General features: G+C 40.7%; 1 protein-coding gene across 1 annotated transcript in view; it reads right to left on the bottom strand.

The window, feature by feature from the left end:
* The window catches only part of CDH20 (cadherin 20), a 759,598-nt gene that overhangs the window by 244,151 nt on the left and 491,115 nt on the right, over positions 1 to 24,332 (bottom strand). The window lies entirely within an intron of this gene.

Raw genomic sequence — 24,332 nt, forward strand, 5'->3', positions numbered from 1 at the left:
TCCTCCCAATGTAATTTTTTATTTTTCAATCAATATGGCTGTATGAGGGATTGTATTTTTTGGGACAAGTTGTACTTTTGAATTACTCCATTCAGTTTATCATGCAATGCGCTGAAAAGTGGGGAAAAAAATCAAGTTCGTTGAAATTAGAAAAAAGTGCAATTCTACTATGTTCTTTGATTTTTTTTTTTTACTTACAATATTAACTATACAGTAAAACTGATTGGCAATATGATTCTCCGGGTCAATACAATTACGGAGATTTCAAACATATATAGTTTTCGATTTTATTTAAATGGTAAGAAAAATTCTGAAATTTGTAAAAAAAGATATATTTTGCTTGTGTTCCCATTTTCCAAGACATATAACACTTTCAATTGTCCCAATATGAAATATGCAATGGGAGGGCTTATATTTTGTTTTCTGAGCTAACATTTTTACTTATACTATTTTAAGGTAGACACAATGTTTTGATCACCTCTTATTACATTCTATTGCAGCGGACAAAAAAAGCGTAATTTTTGCATTTCAATTTTTTTCTTTCATTATGTTATTTACCGATTGGAGTCCTTTATTTTTTATTTTGATAGAGCAGACTTTTACAAAAGCAGGAATAAAAAAAGAAGAATTTATTTTATTTTTAAATTGTTTTATTTTTAATGGGGCAAAAGGGCAGTGATTTGAACTTGTGTTTTTTTATATTTTTAAAAACTTTTTTTTTTTTTACTGTATTTACTGTACTAAATAGTCCCCTTAGGGGACTTGAAGCTGCGATTGCCCCGATTGCTTGTGGTATACATAGCAGTGTATCAGCACTGAAATGTATTGGGGAAAGCACAATCTCCTATGAATGTCAGCTAAATGCTGACTTTTACAAGAGAATTGTAATGGCATGGGGTCTTCAGTATGTTATCATGGCAACCATCACGCAATAACATCGATGGAGTGTAGATGGGTACATGGATTAACGCCCCCCATGTGTTAAATACCACGTCAGAGATTGACAGCAGCATATACCAGGTTAACAGGTGCAAAGGGGCACCTTTAATGATTAGCCTCACCAAAATACATGAGTCTCTATACTCAGCTAAATAACAGAAAGCACAAGAGAGAGGTGTTCAATGCACGTGCTCAGCATCATATCCAGAGGTTGTTGTTTCAAAATAGATGAATGAGTTCTACCACTATTGCTGCAGAGGTTAAAGGGATGGGCGGTCAGCCTGTTAGTGCTCAGACCATATGCCTCACACTGCATAAAATTGGTTTGCATGGTTATCATCCCAGTAGGAAGTCTTTTCTAAAAATGATTCACAAAAAGTTTGCTGAAGGCAAGCAGTCTAAGTGCATGGATAACTGGAACCATGTGCTGTGGTCTGATGAGAACAAGATACACTTATTTTGTTCAGGTGTTGTCAAGTGTGTGTGGTGGCAACCATGGGAGGAGTACAAAGACAAGTGTGTCTTGCCTACAGTCAAGCATGGTAGTGGGATTGTCATGGTTTTGGGCTGCATGATTGTAGAGCTACAGTTCATTGAGGGAACCATAAATGCCAACATGTACTGTGATATACTAAGGTAGACCATGATTCACTTCGTTAGCATTCCAACATGACAATGACCCAAACACATCTCGAAGATGACCACTGCCTTGCTAAACAAACTAAGGGTAAATGTTGCTGGACTGGCCAAGTACGTCTATTGACCTATTGAGCATCTGTGGGGCATACACAAACAGAAGGTGGAGGACCACAAGGTCTCTACCATTCACCAAAGCCGTGATGTTGTCATGGAGGAGAGGAAGATGCTTCCAGTGGTTCCTGTGAAGCTGTAGTGAATTTCATGCCCAAGAGAGTTAAGGCAGTGCTTGAAAATAATGGTGACCACACAAAATATTGACTATTTGGGTATTATTTGGCCATTTTCACTAGAGGTGTACTCACTTTTGTTGCCAGCTGTTTAGACATTAATTGCTGTGTGTTAAGTTATTTAGAGGGCACACCCAGGGCACACCCAATTTACGCTGTTATACAAGCTGTATGCTGACTACTTTACATTGTATGAAAGTGTTATATCTTCAGTGCACCTAATGAGTTAACTTTTCTTAAGTCCTAACAGGTGTTATCAAATAGCATCTTAGTCTTGGACTCAACTAATGTTAACTAATTAGCTCCTATATACGTTGCTAATATTTCTGCAACAGAGAGGTGAAATTAAAAATTACAAATTGTAACAAATAGGCTTGACAACTCCGTTACAATATACATTTTTGCGTCATTTTAAGTGTAGGCGTTAAAGATTATTTCATTGTTTGCTTAAATGACTAGAGGGTCTAGTCACCATTAGTTGTTTAACATTTTATATCTGAGCTACTGCGACTTCTGCAAATGCTTAGTTAAACATGCTTCAAGCAAAAACACACAGAGTGGGCCCGTGGCGTGCAACAACTTCTTCACAATCAGCCATTCCTTAATGAAAACAATGTCATGGTTCAAGCATGTATTAAACAGTAGCTGAAATGCATGGAATAATTTGCTTTAGTATCATATAGCTAGTTCCATTCACCTTTCTGTGCAGGAAAATATTACGCTCCGTGAAGCTGTGAATGCCCTTACAATGGTAGCCACAGTCAACATCTGTTTTTGCTGACTTGACGTAGTATACTGAGAAAAAGGAGCCGGCAGGATCTGAAAATGGCATGCATCATAGAAAAGGTGTAAATTCACAGATTTATTCCAACTGTACTACAATTAAAAAATGAGATTTTTAGCAGATAATTGATCAATTCTTTGAGCCACCCCTGCCAACATCATGGCAAATCTCAATAGGGTCCTACTCTATATTATGTATTTCATGTGCCATGCTGCCTCCTAGATAAAATTAAAAGCAGAACCAGAATGGAGCACACATACTTGTAACCCAATATAGTGTGACGCCCTGGGCAAGCCAGGGGTCACAGGTCATCACACCACCACACCCTACACCCCAGTTAGGCACATACAGCTAACCCAAAATCCTTGTTGCCTTCCTCCAGGGGCTGATGTTCACACCAGGGGGTGGGCCAGGCGGTTGGCTCCGCCCACCGAGGAGTACACAGCCCTGGAGGCGGGATGAACCAGGCAGTCAGCTCAGGGGGAGCTTGAGTGAGGAGTCCAGTTTAGGAGGTGAAGGAGTAAACAAGTAGTCAAGTGAAAGTAGAAGGAAGTGAAGTGGTAGAGGAGCAAAGGAGAAAACTGGAGTAAAGGAGTAAAAGTGACAGTAAGAAAGCCTGAAGCTGGTCCGGGTGTGTGCCCCGGACTGAGACAGCAAGGTCAGCAGACGGCGGTGATTGTCTGGAGGGGTGATTGCTCGGAGGTTCCTGGAAGGACCGCGGACGGGTGGTGACCCGGCAGGCTGGAGCAGTGTACAAAGAACAGTCAGCACCAGGGCAGGGGCCTCTCGGACCCCGGCAAGGCTAGGAGTCGCCATAATTTGCCAAATCCGTCAGTGAAGGGGACAGCTGTCTCCCAACAACCAAGTCCCGATTGAAGGCAACAGCCCAACCATTAAAGCAGAGACACCGTCACCGCCAGGGCACCAGTTTCTGAGGGCCAGCGCCTGCGGGCAAAGAGTAGAGCTCCTCCGGTCCAGCTTGAAGCCGGGGAGCGGGTTACCGGTGGGAACCCATCGCAACCATCAACAACATAGGTGCAGGACAAAGGGACATCACCGTCACCTACTGGGGAAAGCAAGTGCAGCCGTCCGTGGGAACCGTCTTTCCAGCCGTGTGTTTTACCGAGAACTGTGTCATCGTCTCAGGCTGAGTGAGTACCACAGTGCCGCAAGGCACAGCGCTGCCCCCGCGTCCCTGCGCCCACCAAGCCCTGCATCTCCCACCCCATCACTGGGCCCTGGGATCACCAACCCCTACCCACGGAGGGGCAACACAACAACTTGCTGCTTCACACCATCACTCCCGGGATCCCCACACCGAGCAGCGGTGGTGCTAACAAATCACCACAACCGTGGGTGGCGTCACGGACAATAGACTCTATCCCAAAACCCAATCCCCTTTCACTCACAGGCAAGGAGCGCCGCTCGAGACCCCCGGGATCCGGCCCACCGCTCGAGCCACCACTGAGCAGCAGCAGCCGGACCCGAGCAGAGGGGTGAGCGCAGTGCTGACACCCTCCTCCCCGCCCGCGACAATAGCCACTTCCATGTTGCAAAAGAGGCAATTGTGGATAAAGGCCAGCCCAGGTCCCAGCATGTGGAGCAAGCTCTACACATACCAGGACTATATCAGAACTGACCTTCCCAGTGCCAGACAACAACCATTAATAAAGGAGGACCAGATCCAAGTGTGGTGCTTAATTAGTGATGCTTATGGAAAGGGGTGAGGCAACTGTATGTGAATAGCCACCAACAGAAGGAATACATTGCAAACCAAGATCAGGTGTGCATAGCATCGTGGTGGTCAGCCACTAGAAAAAGGAGTCGGCAAGATCTGAAAATGGCATGCATCATATAAAAAGTGCAAATTCACAGATTTATTCCAACTGTACTACAATTAAAAAATGAGATTGACCTAGTATACTGTAAAATAAGATTCATGTCCTATGAAGAGGTGAAGACATCGGCGCATTTGTGGGTCGCAGCTCAGCAAAAAATATTGATTTAATGAAATGCTATAGCCAAAGTGTGGATACTTTTTGACTCACCCTTGTATAATTAATTGATATAGGATAATAATTAAAGAGATGTCATATAATGTGTGCATGATGGTATCTAATGATTCGCCTTGATTGGTATTAGTCATCAGGTATACGGTGTCCTAACTATGGGTAACAGAAAGTAGTAACTGAGACCATGATTCCAGCTCTGGTTATCATACTTTTTCTCAATTTTTCCCAACAAAATCTCGGCTTATTGATTACACTGGAGGCTAAGGCTGAAGTCCTCCCAATGTAATTTTTTATTTTTCAATCAATATGGCTGTATGAGGGATTGTATTTTTTGGGACAAGTTGTACTTTTGAATTACTCCATTCAGTTTATCATGCAATGCGCTGAAAAGTGGGGAAAAAAATCAAGTTCGTTGAAATTAGAAAAAAGTGCAATTCTACTATGTTCTTTGATTTTTTTTTTTTACTTACAATATTAACTATACAGTAAAACTGATTGGCAATATGATTCTCCGGGTCAATACAATTACGGAGATTTCAAACATATATAGTTTTCGATTTTATTTAAATGGTAAGAAAAATTCTGAAATTTGTAAAAAAAGATATATTTTGCTTGTGTTCCCATTTTCCAAGACATATAACACTTTCAATTGTCCCAATATGAAATATGCAATGGGAGGGCTTATATTTTGTTTTCTGAGCTAACATTTTTACTTATACTATTTTAAGGTAGACACAATGTTTTGATCACCTCTTATTACATTCTATTGCAGCGGACAAAAAAAGCGTAATTTTTGCATTTCAATTTTTTTCTTTCATTATGTTATTTACCGATTGGAGTCCTTTATTTTTTATTTTGATAGAGCAGACTTTTACAAAAGCAGGAATAAAAAAAGAAGAATTTATTTTATTTTTAAATTGTTTTATTTTTAATGGGGCAAAAGGGCAGTGATTTGAACTTGTGTTTTTTTATATTTTTAAAAACTTTTTTTTTTTTTACTGTATTTACTGTACTAAATAGTCCCCTTAGGGGACTTGAAGCTGCGATTGCCCCGATTGCTTGTGGTATACATAGCAGTGTATCAGCACTGAAATGTATTGGAGAAAGCACAATCTCCTATGAATGTCAGCTAAATGCTGACTTTTACAAGAGAATTGTAATGGCATGGGGTCTTCAGTATGTTATCATGGCAACCATCACGCAATAACATCGATGGAGTGTAGATGGGTACATGGATTAACGCCCCCCATGTGTTAAATACCACGTCAGAGATTGACAGCAGCATATACCAGGTTAACAGGTGCAAAGGGGCACCTTTAATGATTAGCCTCACCAAAATACATGAGTCTCTATACTCAGCTAAATAACAGAAAGCACAAGAGAGAGGTGTTCAATGCACGTGCTCAGCATCATATCCAGAGGTTGTTGTTTCAAAATAGATGAATGAGTTCTACCACTATTGCTGCAGAGGTTAAAGGGATGGGCGGTCAGCCTGTTAGTGCTCAGACCATATGCCTCACACTGCATAAAATTGGTTTGCATGGTTATCATCCCAGTAGGAAGTCTTTTCTAAAAATGATTCACAAAAAGTTTGCTGAAGGCAAGCAGTCTAAGTGCATGGATAACTGGAACCATGTGCTGTGGTCTGATGAGAACAAGATACACTTATTTTGTTCAGGTGTTGTCAAGTGTGTGTGGTGGCAACCATGGGAGGAGTACAAAGACAAGTGTGTCTTGCCTACAGTCAAGCATGGTAGTGGGATTGTCATGGTTTTGGGCTGCATGATTGTAGAGCTACAGTTCATTGAGGGAACCATAAATGCCAACATGTACTGTGATATACTAAGGTAGACCATGATTCACTTCGTTAGCATTCCAACATGACAATGACCCAAACACATCTCGAAGATGACCACTGCCTTGCTAAACAAACTAAGGGTAAATGTTGCTGGACTGGCCAAGTACGTCTATTGACCTATTGAGCATCTGTGGGGCATACACAAACAGAAGGTGGAGGACCACAAGGTCTCTACCATTCACCAAAGCCGTGATGTTGTCATGGAGGAGAGGAAGATGCTTCCAGTGGTTCCTGTGAAGCTGTAGTGAATTTCATGCCCAAGAGAGTTAAGGCAGTGCTTGAAAATAATGGTGACCACACAAAATATTGACTATTTGGGTATTATTTGGCCATTTTCACTAGAGGTGTACTCACTTTTGTTGCCAGCTGTTTAGACATTAATTGCTGTGTGTTAAGTTATTTAGAGGGCACACCCAGGGCACACCCAATTTACGCTGTTATACAAGCTGTATGCTGACTACTTTACATTGTATGAAAGTGTTATATCTTCAGTGCACCTAATGAGTTAACTTTTCTTAAGTCCTAACAGGTGTTATCAAATAGCATCTTAGTCTTGGACTCAACTAATGTTAACTAATTAGCTCCTATATACGTTGCTAATATTTCTGCAACAGAGAGGTGAAATTAAAAATTACAAATTGTAACAAATAGGCTTGACAACTCCGTTACAATATACATTTTTGCGTCATTTTAAGTGTAGGCGTTAAAGATTATTTCATTGTTTGCTTAAATGACTAGAGGGTCTAGTCACCATTAGTTGTTTAACATTTTATATCTGAGCTACTGCGACTTCTGCAAATGCTTAGTTAAACATGCTTCAAGCAAAAACACACAGAGTGGGCCCGTGGCGTGCAACAACTTCTTCACAATCAGCCATTCCTTAATGAAAACAATGTCATGGTTCAAGCATGTATTATACAGTAGCTGAAATGCATGGAATAATTTGCTTTAGTATCATATAGCTAGTTCCATTCACCTTTCTGTGCAGGAAAATATTACGCTCCGTGAAGCTGTGAATGCCCTTACAATGGTAGCCACAGTCAACATCTGTTTTTGCTGACTTGACGTAGTATACTGAGAAAAAGGAGCCGGCAGGATCTGAAAATGGCATGCATCATAGAAAAGGTGTAAATTCACAGATTTATTCCAACTGTACTACAATTAAAAAATGAGATTTTTAGCAGATAATTGATCAATTCTTTGAGCCACCCCTGCCAACATCATGGCAAATCTCAATAGGGTCCTACTCTATATTATGTATTTCATGTGCCATGCTGCCTCCTAGATAAAATTAAAAGCAGAACCAGAATGGAGCACACATACTTGTAACCCAATATAGTGTGACGCCCTGGGCAAGCCAGGGGTCACAGGTCATCACACCACCACACCCTACACCCCAGTTAGGCACATACAGCTAACCCAAAATCCTTGTTGCCTTCCTCCAGGGGCTGATGTTCACACCAGGGGGTGGGCCAGGCGGTTGGCTCCGCCCACCGAGGAGTACACAGCCCTGGAGGCGGGATGAACCAGGCAGTCAGCTCAGGGGGAGCTTGAGTGAGGAGTCCAGTTTAGGAGGTGAAGGAGTAAACAAGTAGTCAAGTGAAAGTAGAAGGAAGTGAAGTGGTAGAGGAGCAAAGGAGAAAACTGGAGTAAAGGAGTAAAAGTGACAGTAAGAAAGCCTGAAGCTGGTCCGGGTGTGTGCCCCGGACTGAGACAGCAAGGTCAGCAGACGGCGGTGATTGTCTGGAGGGGTGATTGCTCGGAGGTTCCTGGAAGGACCGCGGACGGGTGGTGACCCGGCAGGCTGGAGCAGTGTACAAAGAACAGTCAGCACCAGGGCAGGGGCCTCTCGGACCCCGGCAAGGCTAGGAGTCGCCATAATTTGCCAAATCCATCAGTGAAGGGGACAGCTGTCTCCCAACAACCAAGTCCCGATTGAAGGCAACAGCCCAACCATTAAAGCAGAGACACCGTCACCGCCAGGGCACCAGTTTCTGAGGGCCAGCGCCTGCGGGCAAAGAGTAGAGCTCCTCCGGTCCAGCTTGAAGCCGGGGAGCGGGTTACCGGTGGGAACCCATCGCAACCATCAACAACATAGGTGCAGGACAAAGGGACATCACCGTCACCTACTGGGGAAAGCAAGTGCAGCCGTCCGTGGGAACCGTCTTTCCAGCCGTGTGTTTTACCGAGAACTGTGTCATCGTCTCAGGCTGAGTGAGTACCACAGTGCCGCAAGGCACAGCGCTGCCCCCGCGTCCCTGCGCCCACCAAGCCCTGCATCTCCCACCCCATCACTGGGCCCTGGGATCACCAACCCCTACCCACGGAGGGGCAACACAACAACTTGCTGCTTCACACCATCACTCCCGGGATCCCCACACCGAGCAGCGGTGGTGCTAACAAATCACCACAACCGTGGGTGGCGTCACGGACAATAGACTCTATCCCAAAACCCAATCCCCTTTCACTCACAGGCAAGGAGCGCCGCTCGAGACCCCCGGGATCCGGCCCACCGCTCGAGCCACCACTGAGCAGCAGCAGCCGGACCCGAGCAGAGGGGTGAGCGCAGTGCTGACACCCTCCTCCCCGCCCGCGACAATAGCCACTTCCATGTTGCAAAAGAGGCAATTGTGGATAAAGGCCAGCCCAGGTCCCAGCATGTGGAGCAAGCTCTACACATACCAGGACTATATCAGAACTGACCTTCCCAGTGCCAGACAACAACCATTAATAAAGGAGGACCAGATCCAAGTGTGGTGCTTAATTAGTGATGCTTATGGAAAGGGGTGAGGCAACTGTATGTGAATAGCCACCAACAGAAGGAATACATTGCAAACCAAGATCAGGTGTGCATAGCATCGTGGTGGTCAGCCACTAGAAAAAGGAGTCGGCAAGATCTGAAAATGGCATGCATCATATAAAAAGTGCAAATTCACAGATTTATTCCAACTGTACTACAATTAAAAAATGAGATTGACCTAGTATACTGTAAAATAAGATTCATGTCCTATGAAGAGGTGAAGACATCGGCGCATTTGTGGGTCGCAGCTCAGCAAAAAATATTGATTTAATGAAATGCTATAGCCAAAGTGTGGATACTTTTTGACTCACCCTTGTATAATTAATTGATATAGGATAATAATTAAAGAGATGTCATATAATGTGTGCATGATGGTATCTAATGATTCGCCTTGATTGGTATTAGTCATCAGGTATACGGTGTCCTAACTATGGGTAACAGAAAGTAGTAACTGAGACCATGATTCCAGCTCTGGTTATCATACTTTTTCTCAATTTTTCCCAACAAAATCTCGGCTTATTGATTACACTGGAGGCTAAGGCTGAAGTCCTCCCAATGTAATTTTTTATTTTTCAATCAATATGGCTGTATGAGGGATTGTATTTTTTGGGACAAGTTGTACTTTTGAATTACTCCATTCAGTTTATCATGCAATGCGCTGAAAAGTGGGGAAAAAAATCAAGTTCGTTGAAATTAGAAAAAAGTGCAATTCTACTATGTTCTTTGATTTTTTTTTTTTACTTACAATATTAACTATACAGTAAAACTGATTGGCAATATGATTCTCCGGGTCAATACAATTACGGAGATTTCAAACATATATAGTTTTCGATTTTATTTAAATGGTAAGAAAAATTCTGAAATTTGTAAAAAAAGATATATTTTGCTTGTGTTCCCATTTTCCAAGACATATAACACTTTCAATTGTCCCAATATGAAATATGCAATGGGAGGGCTTATATTTTGTTTTCTGAGCTAACATTTTTACTTATACTATTTTAAGGTAGACACAATGTTTTGATCACCTCTTATTACATTCTATTGCAGCGGACAAAAAAAGCGTAATTTTTGCATTTCAATTTTTTTCTTTCATTATGTTATTTACCGATTGGAGTCCTTTATTTTTTATTTTGATAGAGCAGACTTTTACAAAAGCAGGAATAAAAAAAGAAGAATTTATTTTATTTTTAAATTGTTTTATTTTTAATGGGGCAAAAGGGCAGTGATTTGAACTTGTGTTTTTTTATATTTTTAAAAACTTTTTTTTTTTTTACTGTATTTACTGTACTAAATAGTCCCCTTAGGGGACTTGAAGCTGCGATTGCCCCGATTGCTTGTGGTATACATAGCAGTGTATCAGCACTGAAATGTATTGGGGAAAGCACAATCTCCTATGAATGTCAGCTAAATGCTGACTTTTACAAGAGAATTGTAATGGCATGGGGTCTTCAGTATGTTATCATGGCAACCATCACGCAATAACATCGATGGAGTGTAGATGGGTACATGGATTAACGCCCCCCATGTGTTAAATACCACGTCAGAGATTGACAGCAGCATATACCAGGTTAACAGGTGCAAAGGGGCACCTTTAATGATTAGCCTCACCAAAATACATGAGTCTCTATACTCAGCTAAATAACAGAAAGCACAAGAGAGAGGTGTTCAATGCCGCGCCAATAGATCACTTCGGAAGATGTTCAGATCAGTGTCACTTTATTGTCATTCAGGTCGACGCGTTTCTGGAGCATCTGCCCCCTTCATCAGGACCACCAGGAATAGAAATAACATCCAATCCAATTTGGATTGGATGTTATTTCTATTCCTGGTGGTCCTGATGAAGGGGGCAGATGCTCCAGAAACGCGTCGACCTGAATGACAATAAAGTGACACTGATCTGAACATCTTCCGAAGTGATCTATTGGCGCGGCATTGAACACCTCTCTCTTGTGCTTTCTGTTATCTACCGTTTTTGGTGGCTGCAGCCCTGGATCTTTGATATATGCGATTATAGTAGTTGTGGCTTCTCACAACTACAATTGGTGAGTAGTTTTACTCCCCCCTTCCCACCCCTCACATATTGGGGTAAGACCCTATTGCGCTTGTTTTTCCACAGCTTTTTCTCCGTCTATACTCAGCTACACCCGCCGCTGTTAAAGACACATGGTGGCTGATTAAATGTGGCAGGAAACATACAGGCTCAGCATATACATCAAAAGGTAATGAAGGGGTTATTAGTAATGGTGTTCTCATATGGTCCAATATGACAGGTTGGCATTTGGATCCCCTAAGCTCCATGGCCTGGGTGTGATTGCAACCCCTGCACCTATTATTAGTTGCGCCCCTTCATACCTCCAAACTTTCATTGCTTATTAACAATTTTGGTCTTAAGCTTTGCTGTACCCAGGGACATAAAGGAGGTACAGCAGGAGTACAACCCTAGGTTCTGCTGCAAATAATAAACTGTGATTCAATGAAAGCTACCCATTACTGGAAAAAGGTTCTATGGTACTACACTATGCGGTTGTCAGACTGAGCACCAAAAACCATCTGACAGCTTCCTTTTTAAGATTTATCATTTTACTCTAGTCTTTGAGGACCCCTTGGTTATAACAGTCATTAGAAAGTGGATGAAACTTAAAATTCTGTACATTTAGATGTCTAAAACCCCTAAATATTAGCTAATGTAAACATATGAGCAATCATCCAATGAGCTAGCCAAATGCTTATTGTAATGTAAAGTAGGTCAGGCATGCTGGCTTAAAAATAATCATTTACCATTTACATGTGTTGCCAAGAGCATGATGCTATATGGTAACAGAATAATCGTATTAATGATCGCTTTGTTCCTATCAATTTTTTATCAGCCCATAGAAACATAGTAAGCAAACTGCAGTGATCAACTTGTGCATAGATCAAGACCAATATTGGTCCCTCCAAATGCACTACTACAATAGTCAGGAGAAGCTGTAACAAGGCGCAAAGTGGTTTAGATAACTGCATGTGTAGATAACTTTGGGGGGGTTATTTCATAATTTTTCTTGACAGTATTGTCTAAAAAAATCAATTATTACAAAATAAGGTAAAGCATAGATGCACTTTATCTGCATGGCTAAAGGCTAGTTGGATGTCTAAATAGGTTTTTCTAGTTTGAACAATTCAAGGGAACCTGTCATGTAAAAAAATGCTAATAACCTGCAGATATTGGGTTAGTCTACAGGTTAATAGCATTTTGAAGCTGCCCAGCGGCTGCACTGAAAACTCAACTACTGGGAGGAAATTAACTTTATTTTTCCTGGCAGCCTTGTTCTTCAGCCATATAGGGGCAGTTGGATCAGCTTCAGTCACCGCTCAGTATACAGTGAGCCGCAGCTGTAACCACATCCTGTCACTCACGGACAGCTGGTTAAGCATGATAAACACCCAAACTTATACTAGTGGTCGAACATTTGCTGCTGTATCTCTAATTGTAAAGTCATAATAAAGAAAATTGATCATAAATGAATGCTGAAGCCACCTTCTCTTACTTGGATTTTGCTTGGAAAACCAGATCATCCCACATTTGCCAGTCATGCATTTATATGGTGTTGACGCTTGAGGTTTCTCAACACCGCTATTATTATATGGGCAAGTGGCTAACCATAGTCCTTTCAAACATTGTGGAAAGAATTTTAAATAATTGGAAAATCTCTTGAATTTAAGATGGAACAAGACACAGTATGTGTTCCTCAAATTCCAGGGATTTAATCTTCTGCTACATATACCGTACCTCTTTGAAAGAAAAAGACAAAGATGTCTTCTCTGGCCCTTTGTTGCCCTTTCGTGTGCATTGGCTTTTGGATTCATCATGAACATTGTACATGATATAATAATACTGTATACAGCAGTGCAACAAGATGTATTTACAGAAAACTAAAAATACTGTTTCAAATACTTACTTGGTGCATGCTACATTCATATAAAAAATAGGTTTATAAGCAATTTTGAGAGAAAACCTACACAATAACAGGAAATACATTACCATAATTCTACTGTGAGAATATCACTTATCGTTTAGAAAAAGAGGAATCAAACAAAACATGGTAGGTTGATAAGGAAGCGATGATGAAGAAAACTACAACTAAAAAGCAAATAAAAGCAAAATCAAAGAAACTTTTTTTCAATAAAACAAAATGACTGAAGCATACTTTGCATAAAGAGTAAATAAATAAGAAAATATGTAAGAAAACGCATCCATCATTTTGAGAGATATTTTTAAGTAAGATTGTGTACTAAAATAGTATGGAAAATATAAATATAAAAGAAGCAGAATTAAGCCACAGTTGACTTTCAACTACCTTATTTTTTTAACTATACGGCACACCTAGGCTTGGAGGAGGAAAATGAGGACGGGGATCTGCTACTGACACTGTTATGGAGTTAATGTCCCCCAATTCTGTACTAATATCCACCATCCTGGTATATATATCTCCCATCCTGGTATATATGTTGCCCATCCTGGTATATGTCTTCCATCATTTATGTATGTAATTCATCCTAGTATATATGTTCTCCATACTAGACCCATCCTGGTATATACTGTATGTCACTCATCCTGGTATTTACGTTCCCCATCCTGTTCCCATCCTGGTATACATGTCCCTCATCCTGGAATATATGTTCCCCATATGATTTGGTGGCTTTTCCTGAGGAAGAAGTGGTGTTTCACGCATAGAAATAAACCACCTTTTAACAATCTACGATTTGGATCACTGTGTCTACAGCAGCGCAGATTTATCCATCTTTTTTTTCTTAGTTCCAGTTTATTGCTTCATCCTGGTATATATGTTCCTCATTCAGTTCCCATCCTTGTATATATGTCTAGCATCCTGGAATATACTGTATATTCCCTATCCTGGGCCCTTTCCTTGTATATATGTTCCCCATCCTGGTATATATGTCCCCCATCATGGGCCCATCCTGGTATATATGCCTCCTGTTATGCTACACACATAAAAAAAACATTCAACTTCCCTCTACTCCCCAGGTGCACAGTGTCCTCTTCTGATGACGGCAACTGACTTTGGTGTGTATGTTATGGGCAGCACATGATATCACTGCCATGCATCCCCAGTCACAGGCACACTGAAAGCAGGAGCAGGGTCCCCACTGCAGGAAGCCAGCGGTGGCAGGAGTAGTGAGTATTCATTTCTCCATTAAATGGACCCACCTCTCAGCTCCAGCATCAGGGATAATAAAAATCTTCAGTCTTTTACCCCCCCCCAGCAAATGAAAATGTCTCAATAAGTTGTCATGTAGCCTTGAGCATTAATTACAGCTTGACAACAATGTCTCATGCTGTTCACGAGTTACATGTTCTGCTGAGGCATGGCATCCCACTCTTCTTGAAGGATGGCCCTTAGGTCATTGAGCTTCTTGGGTACAGAGTTGTGAGCCTCTATATGGCAATTCAGCTGTTCCCATAGGTTTTCTATGGGATTCAGGTCAGAAGAAAGTGCAGGCCACACCATTTGAGGTACTCCAGTTTCCAGCAGCCATTGCCGGATGATGTGACCTCAATGAGATAGAGTATTGTCAACCATGGAGATTAAATTAGTCCTGTGTTGTTCATGCAGAGACACAAAAAAAGAATTAATGATGTTATTCAAGTTGTAGAAGCTTGTCACTTTGCCCTTCACAAAGTGACACCACCATCACAAATGACTCATCTGGTGACAACAGTGGATGACGCATAATGCTCTTCTTGATGATTCCAACATTGTTGGTGGCCATAATTTCTGCTCAGCATGAATTAACTTTCATCAGGGAACAGCACTTAGTCTGTCTGGTCCCTCATCCAGTAAGACAATGACATCTGTGCCTGGTGGTGTGGTCAGTTACCCTTGCAGGTCATCTAGCATGCAGACCACGATGATGTACTGTAAATGGTTTTTGAATGGTCTGACGTGATACTTGGGTGCCTCTCACCTCCCTTAAATGGGCTTGAAATTGTGTGACATTCATCATCTGATTCCAAAGATCATTGTTCACAATTAAGTGATCATCAATGTGGGATGGGGCCAAAGTATGTCCTTTTCTGTGCTTTTCTGGGACTTTCCCAGTCTTGCTGTAAATCTGTTGCAACCTGCTGATGACACACTGTGACAATCTAAGCTCGGTGGCCACATCTGTCTGAAAACATCCTCCTTGAAGCCTCGCAGAGGTACTGTTGATCATCTGTTAGATGTCTTCTTGGTCTCATGATGTTAAAGTGTGCAGTGCATGGTGAAGACTCTTTAAGCACCAATACTAATTGAACCTCGAAATTTATTAAGCAATTCAGGCATCAAATACCTCTTGTGAATTTCAACATTAAGTTCCTAATTAGAGAACAGAAAGTTGTACAAAAAGTACTGACACATTGAACAGTTGGACATGTGCATCCAAAAGTTTAAGTTCACCTAAAGAGTGCATTTTAAGACCATCGTGAAATTTCACCCGAAAGCCAAATATCTATAACTTTTTGTGAGTAGTACATGTCTAATATTTGTATTTATGCTCTGAAACAATATAATGTTATTTTTTTACATCATAAAATGTAATAATAATTATATTATTATTTAAATAATAGATTTTTAAGTAATACAACCACTGAGGTACTGTACATATACATTGCAATTGAATTTTTTCACCTACAACTGAGGTGAGGTGGATACAGTACAATCTTTACATTTATCACAGTGGCATATGTAAATATCCGGACTATTATGGCCATGATTTACTATTTGTATATGTATATAAAATAGAAACCTACCCCATTTTTGTATGTTTGTTCAGTGACTGAACTGACCTATTTGTTTCAAAATACATATCAGTTGACCTACATGCAAATGTGTTTCTGCAGTGTATCCATGATTTATACACTTAATGGTATTGCATAAAGACAGAAATAACTAATGATGTCATGTTGTCAGCTTTTTCTTTCACAATAATCCTGACAAAACATTTATAGCACTGATAAATTTTCTCATTCCCAGACAAAAGCTCTGGTGCTTTGAATTAGTTGTCGGCAACCGAGAATATGTCCACTATTGTTTTACTCATATAGTGTTCACATATATATTTATCTTTGCTCAATCTGATAAATGAAAGTGGCTGACTTGTAAAAACATGTTTAAGATCAGTTGAGGTCCAACCATTGGGACTTTCACTGATGGGCAGAATACTGCACTTTTTTTAAGTTGCAGTGTCAGAGCGCATACTAAACAACAGCTTCATTTTTTCCCTAGATGGCTGCCGAGTGTTGTGCTTGTTTTTTTTTCAGCTGCTCTATAGAGAATGAATGGAGCAGTGGTCAAATATTCAAGCTGCCACTCCTTTTTGTAATCGGAATAAAAGTACAATGTCAAAAATAAAAGGTTCCCTCTCTACTCATTGGTTCCAGTGGTCAACCATAACAAACTAACCAAGTTTGATTTTCACTGGACAACAAATTTCAAAACAAGAAAGCCTGCGGAGACACCATCACATGTTTCTCAACGCTGGCAGGAAACTAGCCAGGTCTTTCACCGGGAAAGAATAACCACGGGAAGGGCAGTCTCCAGTCAAGGAGACCACCTATGCCAAACATGGTATCCATCCACAGACAGCTGTTTCGGGGTATTTGCCCCTCATCAGTGTATAGTAGGAAACTGGCTAGTGGGAGCAATGCCTAGTAGAAGACTACATAAGCAAGGATGGTTGACCTTAGGGAGATCAACATCCAACACTGCGGAGACACCATCACGTGTTTCTCAACGCAGTGATTCTAGAGAAATGCCCCCTGGGAAATATTCAAAACAAGAAAGCCTGCGGAGACACCATCACATGTTTCTCAACGCTGGCAGGAAACTAGCCAGGTCTTTCACCGGGAAGGAACAACCTCGGCAAGGGCAGTCTCCAGTCAAGGAGACCACCTATGCCAAACATGGTATCCATCCTCAGACAGCTGTTTCGGGGTATTTGCCCCTCATCAGTGTGGAGTATGAAACTGGCTAGTGGGAGCAATGCCTAGTAGAAGACTACATAAGCAAGGATGGTTGACCTTAGGGAGATCAACATCCAACACTGCGGAGACACCATCATGTGCTTCTCAACGCAGTGATTCTAGAGCATTGTTTTGAATATTTCCCAAATTTGTGCCTAAATACAGTAGTTGCAAAACATGTTATGTACTGTTTGATTTTGCTTATACTTGCAAAGTGCTGAAGAATAAGTTGGCCATACATAAAACAATATTATATAAAACATATTAAGTTCTATGTAATTTTGACATGGAATCGGAGTAAAATTGGTGACTACATTTACCATGTAAAAAGGGTTCCTGCCTATTTACACCTCTAGCAATCAGGCCCTGACTTCCAGTAATAGCTTTTGTTATATTCCATTGTGTCTTCAGTATAATTAGTTATTCCCCTGTTATTGACTTCTTACTACCTTCTTGCCTTATGATTCTTCCTCTGTTTTTGGACTTACTGATTTTCCTAACTTCCTGTTGTCTACCAGTGTTCCTGGCCAGCAATCCAGCACTACTGCTCTTGACAGTATTCCAATGTCCATCTAGATTTATACAAACTTACAAGTGGCTTTTCTCATGGATTCATAAATAATCTGTAGTGCCGTGCGCACATAGTCTAGTCCTCTAATCTGGCTTTGAATTCAAAGAGTTCCCCTGAAGTCAGAGCAGGGATTCCCATGGTACCCCCGATGTAACCTTAGGCAAACTGATCTGAGGTGAAATCATTGAACTCAGCGACCTCCTGTAAGATGAAGTCATTGAACTAGATGCAGTATTACCAGATTAGGCTATTTTCACACCTTGAGTAATTGGTTGCAGGCATTTCTGCAGCAAATCTGCATCTCCTGGCAAAAAAGCACACAACACCACATGTGTTTTTGATGCAGCTTCAGTACATTTTTCTGCCATGAGATGCAGTGAACTCAGTGAACTTAGTTCATTGAGTTCATTTGATATGAGGTCACTGAGTTCATTGAGTTTACCTAAGGTCACTTCACCTGAGGTCACAACTGCGGTAATGTGGGAACACCAGCTGTGACCTCCGATGAACTCAGAGATGTCACCACTCTCAGCTGCGACTCTATCAGTGTGTTCCTGACACCGCAGTGCTAGATCACATTTTGTAATGTTACCGCACACTGCAACTTCAGATGTAGCAGTTCAGGGATGGTTTATGTCAGACCAGCAAAGGTGTTTTGGGGTTACTAAATTGGAGAAAAAGGGTTTTTCTTTTGTTTTTTTAAATAAAGGATTTTTCTCAGTGTTTTGTGTTTATTTCTTTATACTTACAGTACACAATTAGTAATGGGGGAGTTTCATAGACCCCTCTCCATTACTAATCTTGCGCTTGATGACAGCTGTGAGTTTTTGACAAATCACAGATGTGATTAACCACTTATATTACCTCAATTGCCACAGCACCAGGGCAACCAGCAACAGCCAGGTAAAGCGATAGAATTGTAGCATCTTATGGATGTGGCATTTCTAGAGTGGCTGCAGGCTGCTATTTTTAGGCTGGGGAGTTCCCAATAACAATGGACCTTCCCAGCATGACAATACCAGCACCCAGATCTCCATTTTATTTTGGCTGAGTATCAAAATTGGGGGAATCATACGCTTATTTTTTTTTTATTATTTCATTACATATTTTAAAAAAATCTGCCTGAGGTCCCTTTGATTTTGATATACAGCCAAGATAAAGCACAAAGCTAGGGGGCTGCAGCTTCCAGCTGTCTACTTTATCTGAGCTCAGTATCAAAATATGGTGGATCCTAAATACGGTGGATCCTATGCCATTTTTTCCAATTTTTTTATTTATTGTTACTCTCTACTTCTTGACCAAGACAGCTAGTGTGAAGTCAACCAATCACAGATGCCGGCCAAGAGGGTGGGCGGAGGAAGCAGTACAGCAACCAATTACAGATACTGTTACAGAGGGTGGGCAGGGGAAGAAGTGAATATTCATAAGGGTGTGACAGCCGCAGAAAATTCTGTAAGTATAATTCTCCTGACTTCTGAATTCTCGACAAACATGTGGGGAGGAGACTCGAAACTCATGAGGCAAATACCAAAATACTTGACGAGTAACAAATATCCCAAATATTGTAATATTGCCAAGTATATTCATTCATCACTAGATTTGATAAATGGAATTTTACAATCACATTTTTTTATATTGTTGAGTGAAATTTAATACATTGATAATAAATAATAATAATTTTATTCATTTATATAGCGCTATTAATTCCACAGCACTTTACATACATTGGCAGCACTGTCCCCATTGGGGCTCAAAATCTAGAGTCCCTATCTGTATGTCTTTGGAGTACATTCAAACTAAATTTTGAGTGTGCCGTGGTTGAGACTTCCAAGAGTAGATTCATGACTATGCAAGACATATGATAAATAAATGTTTCATACTATAGGTGTTCAAAGTATGAATATCTTAACCAACAAAATATTGTAGGGAAGAAAATAAACAAAATAACTGAAAAAATAGTCGTGGCAAATTTATAAAAAAAAAAAAAAATACCATTGAAGGAATCTTTTTTCTCCAAACTGTAATTCGATAATGTAATAGCCTCTTAGAGAATTGCAAGTCATGGAGTTGCCGTGGTTGATGTCTCATACACAATAGATAAGTGAAAGAGGATAGGAATATTTGGCACTAGTATTTGGCAGTTTTCCTAATTGTGATATTTAAGGTGAAGACCGTAAACCCAAGCGTCAAATATTATCAATCAAAGGATATTACCAACTTATATATTCAGGTTAGTATTTAACCATTTTTTTCTAACATCCAGGCATGGGAGAATCTGATTTTATTGCTACAGTATATTTTCATCTGTTAGATTACAGTTAACAGTCTTGACTAATAATACTAACCTCTAAACTCATGCCATATTAGGGTGCGTGCCCACAATCAGTGTTTGCAGAGTTTTGGATGTAACATGCTTCAACTGCATCCAAAACTCTGCGTTGTACAGTAAAAGCACAGTGGATGGGATTTCTAAAAATCCAGTGCCCACTGTGCTTTTTTCTTCTGCAGAAAACATTGACCTGCGGAGCGTCTTTCCAGACCGCAGCATGTCAATTGTTTGCTGCGGAATTTCTTCGTCCTCTGTAGGGAGAACACAAGCAGGAGACCGCAGCGCACTGAACCCTGATCGTGGGCACAGTCAGCAGCAGTCTGTTGAGTTCTCCTGCGGAGGAGACATGCGGCCCCGCTGATCAGGACTCGCTGTCTTCTGAATGCAGCAAGTCCTGATAATGGACACATACCCTTAGATATATGGATGTTATACAGCTGGGTCTTACATTTTGAACCACCCACTTTAGGTCACAGCCAAGAGCCCCTAGCACTTACTAGCTCTTACTTTGGCAGTTCATGTATTACACAGATTTATGTGGGTTTTAAGTACTAGATTACTGGCTAGATGAAGCTTTCCATAAAAACATCAGCTGTTTCTTTATAAAAAGTATGCCTTAGAATACGTAAAAGTGGATTCACACAAAGAAAGTTGTTGATCAATGTAGATGATGAGGGGATATCAGACTTGCAGGTCCACAGCAAGAGGTTTTTCAGTATAAACAAGTAAAACATTCATTATTTTATAAAAATATTTTTTCTAATTCATTTTGTGAATCAATTTGTTATCTTATTTAAAAGATCTGTTTGCAACAATAGAATGGAATTCTTAATTCAATCTTATACAAATCTATAACATTTTACAGTTATCAGAAATAATTCCTGCAAAAACATCTATTTTATGGCATAAATAGTCACTCATGACTGATTTTCCAGAAGTAAATTTTATGAATAATTAACTTCTTACGTAAAGCTTACTTTTTTTGTAAGCAATACGAAGACTCTAGAAGAGCATGTCACTTTGGGCTACAGACTAGAGGTGATTTTCTGTTTTTCATTTTTGTTTTTTTCCTTCCATTCTTCCAACTTTTTTATTTTTCTGTCAACATGGCAGTATGAGGATTTGGTTTTTTTTGCAAGAAAAGATGTATCTTTCAATTAAACTATTAATTTTACCATATAGTATACTAGAAAATAAGAAAAAATATTTCAAGTGCAGTGAATGTGCAAATAAAAGTGCAATTCTACAATTGTTTATTGAGTTTTTATTTACCATGGTCACCATATGATAGATCTGACCTAGAAGTATAATTCTCCAGGTCAGTATGAGTATATAGATACCAAACATGTATAGATTTTCTTTTATTTAATTGGTGGAAAAAAAATCAGAATTGAAAAAAAAAATGTTTTGGCCTTTGACGCCATTTTCCAAGACCTGTAACATATTCATATTACTGGATCTGGGGCTAAGTGGTAGCTTATTTTTGTGCCTTAGCTGATGTTTTTATTGATCCTATTTTTTGCATATATGCAATGTTTTGATCACCACTTATTGCATTTCACTGTAATATTGCGCAGCCAAAAAATGTACCGTAATTTTCACTTTATAAGACGCACCTGATTATAAGACGCACCCCCAAATTTGGTGAAGGAAAAGAGATTTTTTTTTAATGTTAAATGGGGTCCATCTTATAATGCCAGTGTCCGTCTGACAAATCATATAGGGTATATGTCCCTCATAGCCCCCCATCCTAGAATTAGCCACCTTATATTGAATATAGCCCCCTTGTGCTTGCACACGTCCCCCAGTGATGCCACATGTCCCCCATTGATGGCACATGTCCCCTATTGCTGGCACATGTCCCCTATTGCTTGCACATGTCTCCTATTGATGGCACACGTCCCCTGTTTATGGCACACGTCTCCCTGTGCTGGCACACGTCCCCTATTGCTGGCACATGTCCCCTATTGCTGGCACACGTCCCCTATTGCTGGCACACGTCCCCTATTGCTGACACAAGTCTCCTATTGCTGGCACACATCCCCTATTGCTGGCACAGGTCTCCTATGGATAGCACATCTCCCACTGTGCTGCCCATAGCCCCCTATGGATGGCACACATACCCCTGTGCTGCCCATGGCCCCCTATGGATGGCACATGTCTCCCCTGTGTTTGATATGGCCCCAATGCTGCTGCCCATAGTAAAATAAAAAACTCTTTACTTATCTTCTTCAGCGCTGTCCTCCTGGTGACTCCTTCTGTGCTGCTCAGCTCCTCCATTTCCTGCTTCACGGTGATGGTCATGTGATCGGCACAGCAGAGTGACATAATCTCTGCGTGCTTGATCACAGCGGCAGCAGGGAGACCGGGAAGACACGCTGGAGGAGGTAAGTAAAGAGTTTTATATTTTACTATGGGCAGTAGCATGGGGGCCTTATCTAACACATGGGGTGGCATGTGCCATCAAAGGGGGGCGTAGGCACATATAATAAGTGCCGCTCCCCCAGCCCAGTTTCAGCACTACGGTGATGGACAGCAGCAGTGCATATTATATAACCGGGAGCAGGAGATCTTCCACTGCCTCCTGCAGCCTTCACCAGCTTCCACCAGCCTACCTCAGCCTCTAGCACCGCTCCAGAGCTGCACCAACCTCCCCTGGGCCCTGCAGTATGTAATCTGTATATTCGGATTATAAGACGCACCCCCTACTTTCCCCCAAAATTTGGGGGAACAAAAGTGCGTCTCATAAAGCGAAAAATACGGTAATTCCGGAATTTTTTATTTTCTGTTACACTGTTTATTGACTAGATTAATTTATTTTACATTTTGGTTGATTGAACATTTCTAAACACTGCGATATCAATGATGTGTTTTTTTATTATTTTATTTTCAATGGGGCAAAAGGGGAGTGATTTGAACTTTTCTTTTTTATAGAAAAATGTTAAAAAAATCTCACTTTTTATTGTATGTACTAGTCCCCTTAGGGGACTTGAACCTGCAATCTTCAGATCACTTGTACTGTACGGAGCAATGCATCAGCTTCATCATCGGCATCAGCATTAGCATCAGTACCACTCTGTACCGCAGATATGATGCTCTATTATGGACGATGTTTACAGGAATTTCATCTTGAAAGACATGATCAGCTGATCCCCATCTTTAATGACAACCCATCAGCGCCCAGTGATCAAGTCATGGGGCCACCGATGGAAGCGTGAAATGACGCGCTCCTCAACGGTGTGTGTTAAATCCCACTGTCAAAGATTGACAGTGGGATTTAACTGGTTAACAACTGCAAATGGATCTTCGATCTACCGGCTTATAGAGGCACATGTCAATTGATGAGATCAGCCAACGTGCAGGCAAAAATGAGCCCTCAGTGTGCAAGCTTGCATCAAAGGAAAGGACACGATATTGATATTGAGTATGCCAGGGCTAATTGCAGAAGTCTTGACTAAATAAGAGTCAACACTATAAATGTTAAATCTTCACATTCACTTGTTGTGTTTGTTAATAGAAGTTTTAAAACGTATGAAATACTTGGGCATCCATAACTGTATGAACATCTGACTAAAAGTTCTAAAATCAAATTTCAAGATTCTTGCTCATGATTGTGTATATATACAGTGGGTGAAATAAGTATTGAACATGTCATAAATTTTCTAAGTAAATATATTTTTAAAGGTACCAGGGACATGACATGCCTACCAGATGTCAGTAACAATCCATCCAATCCACACAGGCAAACATATCCAACCATATACAGTATTTGAATAAATATACTGATGTAAGGGAAAATGTATTGATAACGTTAACTGAAATCTATTTAATTCTTCATAAAAAAAAAGCCTTGTTGGTGATTACAGCCTCAAGATGCCTCATGTATGGATAAACCAGTTGCATGCATTGCTCAGGTGTTATTTTGGCCCATCCTTCCACATAAACACACTTCAAATCCTGAAGGTTCCATAGGCTTCTTCTATGAACCCTAAACTTTATTTCCTTCCATAAATTGGATTCAGGTCAGGCAATTGGATTTGCTATTCTAGCAGCTTTTTATTCTCTGATACCACTCTAGAGTTTCCTTGGCTGTGTGTTTGGGATTATT

The sequence above is a fragment of the Anomaloglossus baeobatrachus genome, chromosome 6 (genome assembly GCF_048569485.1).
Source record: "Anomaloglossus baeobatrachus isolate aAnoBae1 chromosome 6, aAnoBae1.hap1, whole genome shotgun sequence".
Lineage (NCBI taxonomy): Eukaryota > Metazoa > Chordata > Amphibia > Anura > Aromobatidae > Anomaloglossus > Anomaloglossus baeobatrachus.